Source organism: Natrix helvetica (assembly GCF_964273705.1).
Source record: "Natrix helvetica genome assembly, chromosome: 7".
NCBI classification, from domain to species: domain Eukaryota; kingdom Metazoa; phylum Chordata; class Lepidosauria; order Squamata; family Natricidae; genus Natrix; species Natrix helvetica.
Genome location: NC_138558.1, coordinates 56,655,538 through 56,667,083, shown reverse-complemented (window position 1 = coordinate 56,667,083; position 11,546 = coordinate 56,655,538). Strand labels below are relative to the sequence as shown.

Genomic DNA, 11,546 nt, shown 5'->3' with positions numbered 1-11,546 from the left:
TGGACATGTAGGTACAGGGGAAGGGACTTCCTTTCGGTGGGGAAAACCCAGGAACTTTCAGAATATGACATCTCTAATAAAATTGAACTTTGAGAGATTGCTGGCCTTGGAGTCTTCATTGGTTGGGGGTGTTACTTGGAACCCTGACAATAGTCCCTTAGCAATAGTCATTGCTAAGACTACCATTCCTTGCTCACTTACAAGACCTTATAAAATTGGTCTTCTTATAATATATACAAGTACTAATGATCAATTTTCCTTTAACTCACCAGCTTCTGTGTTATAACATTCCATGAGGTTACCAATGGCTAAATCTCAGGTCTATGGAAGAATTGAGCAAGCCTTACATCTATTAACACAGCACAGAACAAACTCTACTGCCTTATTTGAAATAGGATGATGGAAATAATTTGTGAAGAACCTAACAGCATACGAGAAAACTATGTGGAAGACAAGACAGGAAGAAAAATCTAGATACTGTTGGCAACTTGTTCTGGTTTTTTAGTCATATTGATTAATGACTTTTTTTACTCTGTGCTTACACTTACTAATAATACAGTAAAGAAAAAAAACAAAACCCAATAAGGTGGCATTCAGTATTTACGTATGTAACTACATATATTTCCACTGTAATAAATTTATTTAGCAAAAGTTTTCAGTTGATCTTGCTTCTCATTTTCTGTGATGCCTATTTTTGTTCACAGTTTCCCTCAATTCAGTTGAATATATTTTATAAATGATATAATGATGCTATTCATCCACATTTTGTGAAAATATCAGCTGACAAAACTGACATTGAGACAAATAGAGAAGCAATAAACAGTACAATGTGTGATTCTGAGTCAGCGTTGACTCTTGGTGACTGCCTGGACTGCCGGCAGCTTTCTTGGTAAGCATTCAGAAGTGGTCTGCCATTGCCTGCTTCCTAGCACTGAGAGAGAGTAGATAGCCCAAGGTCACTCAGTTGGCTATATCCTTAAGTGGAACTAGAACTCACAATCTCCCAGTTTCTAGTATACTGCCTTACTATTGCACCAGTACTGACTACTGCCTTAACTATTGCACCAAAGCAACACACACACACACACACAAATGTGTGTGTGTATGTGTGTATAAAAAGATAAAGGTTTTCCTGTCAGTCGTGTCTGACTCTAGGGGATGGTGCTCGTCTCCATTTCTTGGCTGAGGGTGCCAGTGTTGTCCAAAGACCATTTTTGTGGTCATTTGGCCAGCATGGTTATATGGCAAAGGCACACAGAATGATATTCAGCCAGTTGTGCACTCACAATTGTGAACCGGTAGGGAAGGTAAGTGAATCCCAGCTCTGCACAGAATGCCGTTACCTTCCCATCGAAGTAGTCCCTATTAACCTACTTACATTTGCATGCTTTCAAACTGCCAGGTGGGCAGAAGTTGGGGCAAGTAGAATATAGAATTACAGAGTTGGAAGGGAACTTGGAGGTCATCTAATCCAATCTCCTACTTGATCAAGAGTGTCTATACCACTTCCGACAAATAGCTGTCCAGTCCCTTCTTGAAAGTGATGGGGAACCCCGTTGCACGGAGCTCGGTTCTCAAACCTGGGCTGTCACCTCTCCAGCTGACAAGGTCAGTGTCTTTAACCGCTGAGCCATCGTGCTATGTATGTATGTGTGTGTGTGTGTGTTTGTGTATGTATCACACAGTTGTTTTTATTTTTTATTTTTGTCAGGCATTTGAAGGCTGCCTCTTTTTTCTTCTTTAGCGTTAGGCATAGCTAATGGGATTATGCTGCCATAATTCCATGCACAGCAGTGCATTTATAAAAATGCAGTCCATTTTCATACAGACCATATTCCTTATTCCATAACCTTATGGAAACACTAATTTCTTTATAACATTCCATATAAAGAATGCTTGTTCCGCCATAATTCATCAGATCTAATTTTGTCTTGCATAGCTGGAGACATCTGTTATACATAACAAGGATTTATAAATCTGAGAAGAGACAAAAATAAATGAATAGTGCCAGAATTCCCATAAGAAGAAGTATTGGAGGGAAAGTGTGCATTTCCCAGAACTGAGTACTTTAGCTCATTGCATATGTATTGACCCATATTTCTGAAGTGATGGATACAATCTAAAGACCTACTTTGTTAAATAGAATTTCTATTTATGAAAAACTTAGAAATAATATGGTAGAAAAGTTAGGAAGCTTGCTGATCTTCTGCCTACAAAAGGACATAGTTTATTTCATATAGACACCACTGAGATGTCAGTCTATTAAAAAAAAAAGAAAACCATATAGATCGTATTTTATGGATTAATAGAAATCAGAAAGAGGCAGACTAAAAAGAAGTGATGTATCCAGAGCAAGAAAATCATTCAGAGAAAGAGACAAGCAAAGGATGGGAGACTGTTCACTTTATAGCATGTTCTGTTTTCCACTGCCTGCCATTGTAATTGCCAACCTGTCTCCTTATTTGGAATGAGCTTCATATTGGAAAAAAATTGAATTTTCCACTTCAACATTCTTGCATAATTCAGTTTATTTTATATTTTGAGGTAAATGAAGAATTATTTTATTGTAGGTTTTATATAACCAGAGTACCTTCCGTGTCCCAATTTACATTATGACAATACTTAGATAATTCAGAGGTTTATTCAGCTTATATTCCTGCATCTCAACTAGTTTTCTTGCACATTAAGGTCCAGTCTATCTTGAGGTTTCGTTCCAGGGAAGGGGTGGTGGTATCTTAAGACTTCCGAAACAATTTAAGAAATGTGGGATCCTCTTCTTTCAAACATCAGTTGACTATACAGCAGGTCTTCACATTTCCTAATTAGTACACAAACACTGTTTGCATACTTTACTACAGGGGTGTTATGCTGGCTGGGGAATTCTGGGAGTTGAAGTCCACAAGTCTTAAAGTTCCCAAGTTTGGACACCCCTGCTTTACTATGTGTAAACCTAGGGTGCTTGCAGTGACAGTGGTTTAAAAAAAGACAGGTACAATTAGGCAGGTGAAATCCTGCCCCCTTTTAATGGATGTACAATGAATACAATATACTTTAAATAGGGTGGGGATTTGATCACAAGGACCCTTGTGAAATTGTTGGAAAGTTCCATAAGTCACCAACATGGGTTGTACTAACTTTTGTTAGTGGAAAATAAAGTTCAAAAACAGCTGCAGGGCATAGTTGGGCCATTAAGTCTGCAGGTTATATGTAAACAAAGGTGGCATTCACATTTTTTTTACCTCAATAGTTTGTTGAACAAGACATAATGCCTTAGTTTATACAGAATGCTATGTACTAATTGTTAGGATTACAAAGCTAAGCATAATATAAATCATGTTATAGCTTAGTATGATGTATGATTTTAGCTATAAAACCTCTCATTGAAAACCAAAGCAATATAAATAGGTTCATCATGCATGGACAGACACAGATCAATGTATTTGAAAATCAAACAGTGCTGTAAAAAAACCTGTGGAGAGAGAAATTGAGTGGGTAATAGATAATACAGATTTTTGAATACAATATACAAGTTCAACTGATTTTTAATTTAGACATTTGTGTTTTGACAACACACACACACACATATAATGTTGTCAAAACAATTTCTTAAAAAGATTATTTTATTTGCTTGATTCCTGTTATTGTCTATAAAATATCCAGTAATTATTCCTATTGCTGTAGTACCACATTCTCTTCTCCTTAACAGACGGGAAATTGCACTCCCCAATTCTGAGCCAGCAAAGTCTGGGATGGCAACAGACACGGACTGTTTTTATGCACCAAAATAAAATATAGTTCCTGTATGACAGTTAAGGAAATGAAAAACAAACTTATCTCCATAGCTGCACCTCCCTGCCGGAAATATTGGTACCATTATGTTGCTATCTATATGCTCCCCGAAGTAGTTCTGACAATGGAGATCTGTATCGTTGTCACTTTTTCCCTTGAGTACTTGACCACATTGTTTGCCTTTCAATGAAAGAAATTACGGATTGTTTAGTAGTTCAGTCCTGAAAGATTTTCCAAGCTAATCCTTTTACAACCTAGTAGAACTTTTCAGCTTCAGCTCATTTCTTTCAGAAATAATCTATGTACAGATGATAATACAAATTCTTTAAATGGGAGCAAGGAAAAATAGGTTCAATATTCATTTTACCCATACGAACGTGTAAAACGTTTCCCTTTTAGTGTCAGAGTACATGTTTGATATATTTTCAGAAGCACTTTCTTTGATTTTATCTTAGAGTAACTGTAAATAAGCCTACCATGACAGTGTATGTTATTTAGGGCCAAACTGGATAGTATGCTAATTGCAGGAATGCTTTAGTGCATATATTATTTACAAGTGTTACCAACTCTGCATTAAAATAGATATGACCCTTGATAAGGAACTCATGCATAGTTAGCCAGACTATGGTATTAAACCATGAACGCTATAACAATTCCATGCAACACTATAATCTCCTAATTTCAATTTACAGCTTGGTTCAAGACAGTTTATAATAAAACCAGCAAAAATCCAACATAGCAATATGAATAAAAAGGCAAAAACATTGCTACATTTATTAAAATTCTTTATATTAAAGTGCAAAACAAACAAACAAAAGAACCAGACAAAATTTGTGCAAATAATTTGTTATGGAGCAGGGAGTTGTATAAATGTGTTGGTGCTACCAATAACAGTTTTTGTTTTAGAACAGGGATGTCCAACCTTAGCATTCAGTCAACATATGGACTGGGGAAATCTGGGAGTTGAAGCCCACAAATCTTAAAGATACCAAGTTTGGACATCCCTGGTTTTGAGCAAAGGTGAGCAAAGGATCGGTCTAATTTAAAAAGCACTCTATAATCAATTAATTGAGAGAGCTAGCAGCCATCATATATTCCTTTCCCTGAATCCTTTTGGGTAGGACCAGACAAGAAGGGAAGACGGAGAAAGGACCAGGAGGGCAGATGAGAGAAATAAGATGGTAAAAACAGACTCTACCTATCATTAATTTCAGATCTGTCCTTTGATGGATCAAACCTAAAGGAAAGCTGTGTTGAACAGAAAAAAAGCTCTTCTTTTTAAATGCAAGCTGCATACAGAAAATATTAGTCTGTTGATATAATGTTGACTCTTTGGTTCATCAAAAACTCATATTACATGACAGTTTCAGTTTAAAAATAGATAGGAAATCAATGTTATTGGTAAAACTGCACTTATTACTTAGTTCTGATAGAAAAATTGAAAACATTTGTAAAAATAAAGAAAAAAGAAGAAGAAAACACAGTTATGCCTTCTGCCTTTCTTTCTGTTGAACAGTTTCCATCTTATTTTCCACAATCTATTTGACTCTTTTAAATCCCCAAATCTAGAAATCATTAATCCAGTCTTTTCTTCTTTCAATAAAAAGTAAAAATAAAAATAAATAAATAAGGTTTTCAATCTTTCAAAAAAAAAAGTCTTTATCAAATTGGTCAGCTCTTAAGTTTTTGCAAGTTAAATTGATTTTATGATCCAGTCTTCCACAGTAATACAATACAATAGTAGAGTTGGAAGGGACCTTGGAGGTCTTCTAGTCCAACCCCCTGCCTAGGCAGGAAACCCTATACCGTTTCAGACAAATAGCTATCCAACATCTTCTTAAAGACTTCCAGTGTTGGGGCATTCACAACTTTTGGAGGCAAGCTGTTCCACTGATTAATTGTTCTAACTGTCAGGAAATTTCTCCTCAGTTCTAAGTTGCTTCTCTCCTTGATTAGTTTCCACCCATTGCTTCTTGTTCTACCCTCAGGTGCCTTGGAGAATAGTTGACTCCCTCTTCTTTGTGGCAACCTCTGAGATATTGGAACAATGCTATCATGTCTCCCCTAGTCCTTCTTTCTCTTAAGCTAAACATACCCAGTTCCTGCACCGTTCTTCATATGTTTTAGTCTCCAGTCCCCTAATCATCTTTGTTGCTCTTCTCTGCACATCTTTTTTACATCGTGGCGACCAGAACTGAATGCAGTATTCCAAGTGTGGCCTTACCAAGGCATTATAAAGTGGTATTAACACTTCACGTGATCTTGATTCTATCCCTCTGTTGATGCAGCCTAGGACTGTGTTGGCTTTTTTGGCAGCTGCTGCACACTGCTGGCTCATATTTAAATGGTTATCCACTAGGACTCCAAGATCCCTTTCACAGTTACTACTACTGAGCAAGGTACCACCTATACTGTACCTGTGCATTCCATTTTTGTTGCCTAAATGTAGAACCTTACTCTTTTCACCATTGAATTTCATTTTCAATTTCACAGTGATTGATGCTATAGCTGCTTTTGAAATTCAGTCCCTGTTAGTGCTGTTGGAGGAATCTGTTGAGACTCTTAGGTCAGTTACCCACTTTTATATGAATCTGAAGGAATTTAATGAAATCAATATTACAAATTTACATGATCTTTGGAATATCATGCCTGAATGCCCCTTCTAGCTTTAACTTGCTTGAAGTAAAGAATGTAAAATTATTATTTTTTAAATGAAATAAATTGGTGAAACAATACATTTTGGTTCAGATATATTGACATATCACAGAACATCTAGTAATGATTTGTTATTGTCTTATGCAAGAGATGCAGTTCAGAAGGTGAAATATTAACTCTCATGGGCTGAGTCTATTCTATTACCATCACATTTTGGAATGAAATCTATAGGATTGTTAAGAGTGATGTTTACCTGTAAAGAAGGCAACATATTTTCTTTTGGGGTGAGCTTTTCTTCAGCCCTTATGTATTATTGCTACATTATTAACTTATATGGCTGCGAGATGGCCCAAAACATTGCCAACACTAAAGTGGCCAAGAAAAGTTTTGGTTAAATGTTTTGGATTTATCGTATTCATGATAGAACTTTCCAGATTACTTATTTTTTCTTTAATTTTATTGTTATATAATATTTTATGTATGTGTTTCATTAATTTATTAGAATAAAATACATTATTTTAATAATTATTTAGGTATAAATCGTCTTTTATATACCTTGGAACTAAATTTTCATGGTGAACAAAATAAGGAGTGACCCATATTTTCTCCAGGCTCTTGCTACTATAGTTATGAAACAGTCTACACAAAGTATGCCATGTTGCAAGTCTTATATATTTTCAGGACCAAATAAATATCTTCTTATTTCCCTTAGGCCTTTTAGAATTGAATTGAAAGTAATTGTCAGTTTCAGTTTTATGTGTATTAATTGCTAACTATCCTAGTATTTATAGCTAGAATTTGGGTGTAAATCATTAGGTAGGCGTATTTGTTTGTTCTCTGTTCAAGCCATTTATTTCTTGTACTGATAATTCAGCGAACCAACAGAGCATTTAATACAGTCTGGATCATTTCAAACATTTACAGGAGTTTGCCTGTTTCAAAGCAGGAGTGTTTTAAATCTCCCTGCATACTAAGATGCCAATGGGAAGATGGGGGAAGAGATGAATTGTTGGAAACATAACTAAAAAAGGAAATACATTTTATTTGGGATGGGAGTTGGAGACTGTGAAGTTGTCAATTGTTTCACTGGAAAATATACTGGGTTTCAAGATACGAATTGCAAAAGTTTAATCATTTCATATAGCTCTCTATCTTCCCATATCCCAGAACATTATTTTTCTTTTAAATTCTCCAGCATTCTTAAAAAGATCTCTCTTAAAGAAGAAATCACAAGACTGAATTCTGCCATGTATTACTTCATTTGAAAAGCAACATGTTTCCTCTCCTAATTTGATAAAACAAATCCTTAATATGTTAGAGTAAGTTGCCATGATGGAATGAGTACAGAGAAGAGCAAGTAAGACAATGAAGAAATAGGAGGCTAAATACTACGAAGAACAGTTAAAAGAACTGGGTACTGTAGGAAGTTATCACCCAGCCCTCTCCCAGAAAAATGAAATATCTTAGGAAATATTGAAAAGGCAGAATATTTCTCTGGATGTGAAAAGGAAGAAACATGTTTTATTAAAGAGAGAATAGCTCCCTGCAGCTTCCTGCCTATCCCCCTTTGTCAATGGGCCATTGCCCAAGCCAGTCCCTTTACATAATAAAGAGTTCTCCCCTTCAGCTCCAAGGTGATGGGATTAAGGCATCATCAGCCTTTACTCACTCACCACATGGCATCTGAGAACTCAACCAAACCTGCATTCAAAACACAGCCTAGAGAGTTGCCCCTGCATGGCCCCATGGGAGTCTGACAACCACTTAGAAGACAAGCTCAAGATCAAAGGCCAGAGAGGGCATAAAACCAGGGACTCAGCATCTCAACCCTTCCTTCTCTTCTTCTTACCAACATTGAAGCATGTGTTCACCTTTTCTGTTCAGGACTCAGGCCATGTGGTCCTATCCACCATTAAAACCATCTTTCCAAGCAGCCTCCATGTCTCCAGTGTCTTTTTCCCCACTTGGAGCCGAACCCAGAAGGACATTTCTTCCAACAGTATGTTTAGCCTAAAGAAGAAAAGGCCAAAGAAGGTTAATAGCAATGTTCCAATAACTGAAGCGCTATCACAGAGAAAACAACATGGATTTATTTGTTGTAGAGTGCCCAAGAGTAGAACAAGAACTAACTGGTAGAAACTTTACACAAAAAGTTCCAAACTCAAGAGTTGATAAATAAACTTGTGTCCTGGAGTTGTGGTCCTGGAGGTGTTCAGGGAAAATTTGGGGCACCCCCTTGTCTGAGATAGTTCTGCTCTGCGAAGGGGTTTGAATGTTTCTAGAATACATCTCCAGCTATAGACCAGTAAACCAGGCTGTAGTGCAATTGAGAAGTGTGTGACATTAAAAAAACACCCACAACTATTTTCTGCCTCGTTCTAACCAGGACTGTGCAAAGATTCAAAAAGATGCTACACTCAAAGTGACTATTTGGAACATAAAATAAATTTATAAACAGTATCCTAATATTAAAAAGAAACAAACACCCCCCATGAAACTTACATAAATTGTTAAAACAGAAGCTTCTTTCACAGAGGAAGACACCATTCAAGAAATTACAACATAGTATTAAATATCCATTAGGCAGTTAATGATGCAATTTCCCCCACTTTGAGACTTTGCTGGAGCCTGTCAGTATTTCTCTGAAGGAACATCTGGGTCAAGTTTTTGCCACAGATGATTTCTCATGTGTAAGCTATTACTAAGGAAAGCTGAGATTTATCTCCAAAGAAATAGGACAGAACACATTAATTTGCTTTTCCAGATGTCTGGATCTGATTGAAGCATTTGAGAGTTAAACAGCCTCATAGTTTCCCACCCCAGACTTAGAAGAAAAGATGAATAATTTCTCACTAAAGATCTGCCAACTCTCTAGATGGAGAAGCTGTTGAAGAAAACATAACTATGCATAGGATCTTTAGTAATGTAGTTTATCAACAGGATCATTATTGCAGCTAATAATATGAATAATCATATGATAAACATAACCTAAAACAACCAATAGCAGTCATTACAATATTACTCATATTAACATGATTTTCAGCCAACGTTCATGAACAGGAGCCTATATTTTCTGGAATTCTTAATCAGTTTGTCAAATTCTGAGATTTCTGGAAGGAGACTTGACACATCTGGATAGTGTCAGGTTGGAAAGGATGAGGAGGTGACAGAAATGAAAAAAAAAATCAAGCTGAATACAAATGGCCTTTTGCAATTCTCCACCAAGTTTCATGGGGGAAAGATTGAATGGATGTTCAAGTTTCTTTAAGAGAATGGGAAATTCTCCAATAATTTCTATTTAAAATTTAGGAAGCTAGGGAGGCTGCAGGTCATCAGAAAGATGGTTATACAATGAGAGACATGCCCACCGGATACCTCATCACTAAATAAAAGCTAATGTACTATGTTTTTCATTTGAACATAACAAAATGGGAATAATATCTCAGAAGATCAGAGATATAATTGCTAGGGATGCATATTTCCTATCCACAGCAACTGTACTTCCGCAGAACAATGTAGTTATGCCCGATTCACACTATAAAGTTATTTCAGGATATGTGCTCTACTTAAACTGTTTCCTGGGTAAATAAGTTTACTTTTTTCCTGTTATATTAGCTCATGTTTGTGGCAGCAGGAAACCAAATGCTCTGTACAACCAGTTCCCAACCTTTGGATGATAGATTAACATTGTCATTCTTTTTTCTTGAGAAAGACCCCATAAGCCAGAGAATAGTCATGCGACACTGGCAGATTCATTGAACCTTGGATGCTCCAGATGATTTTGGTTGGACCCTTAAATTAATAAAAATCAATTTATCCTATATTTTTTAATTAAAATGGACTTATGCATGACTTGTCAAGATTAAATCTCAACTTGAACGAATGCTTATCTTACACAATAAATCATCTTGGATTTTTATATTAAGTTAGCCATAAGTTGGTGAAAGGAACTTTGCTAAGCCTTCCTATCTATCTCCTGCCACATATGATTTTCAAAAGCTTTCTTGGATTGAGGAGAGGTCCTGGCTAATACGGGAGGACTGTTCCTGGGCGAAATAAATTGCAAAGATTGAGTTTGCTTTCAAAGAGGCATAAACAAGGCCCCATTTGCGCTGTACGTGTCCTATTCTGCTCCACTTAGCTTCAGAGGGGATTTCAGAACATGTGAGACAGTTGCTACCAAGATTTATATCTTTTAAATGTAGTCCATAATTCAGAACATTCATCTTCCACTCCTTTGTGGCATGCTTTGTTCCACAATTTGTATGAACTGAGTTCATCTAGAAAAGGAGGGATGTATGTATGTTACAAATTATACCTTTAAAAGATACCGATCTTTAAGGAAGCATCTGGCTTTTAGTTCCTGGATCCTTCATTGCAATACAGAAGTTGATAACTTAAAATAAATGTTCTGTTTTGGGAAGAGTATAAATAGGCTTACTTTTCACCAGGAAGATTAGATGCAGAGATATTTAAGTGTGTGCTTTCTTTCTTCAATTCTTTAAAAGAAATTCATCCAGGTTTTATATTTAAAAGCAATTAGTAAAATTGGTCACTAAATAGAGAGCCTAACAAACCCTCTTTTGCATGAGTCAATTGCAGGATTTTGCTAAAGCATTTTTGTAATGTATTGGTGCATGGCGAGATATGTTTTTGTAATGTATTGGTACATGACGAGAAACATATCTTGCCATGCACCAATACATTACAAAAATGACATTCACATTTGCTTAACTATATAACTGTAATATATAACTGCTTAACTATATAACTGTAACTATATAACTTAACTATAATACGTTACAAAAGTGACATTGACATATGCTTAACTATATAACTGTAATATATGTTTACTCACAAAAGGCCACACTTGTGTATGTTTTGGAAAGCAGTCTTAAACTATGAGATATCAGTGCACAGTCCATTATTAAAGGAAATAAAGGAAGCATTATGTGATTTCAGCTGATGCAATTGGCAAACGTTTAATTTGCAGCTCCCTAAGTACAAACTTGGAAAAGTACTAGCTCTTCTTGGCAAGGATTTTAGGGCAGCTGAAATAATTTTCCAATTTAGGCCAATGTAGAACTTAATCTTTCTTTAGA

General features: G+C 36.1%; 1 protein-coding gene across 1 annotated transcript in view; it reads left to right on the top strand.

Annotated features, from left to right (window-relative positions):
- The window catches only part of PPID (peptidylprolyl isomerase D), a 161,498-nt gene that overhangs the window by 116,971 nt on the left and 32,981 nt on the right, over positions 1 to 11,546 (top strand). The gene's annotated exons all lie outside the window — the stretch shown is intronic.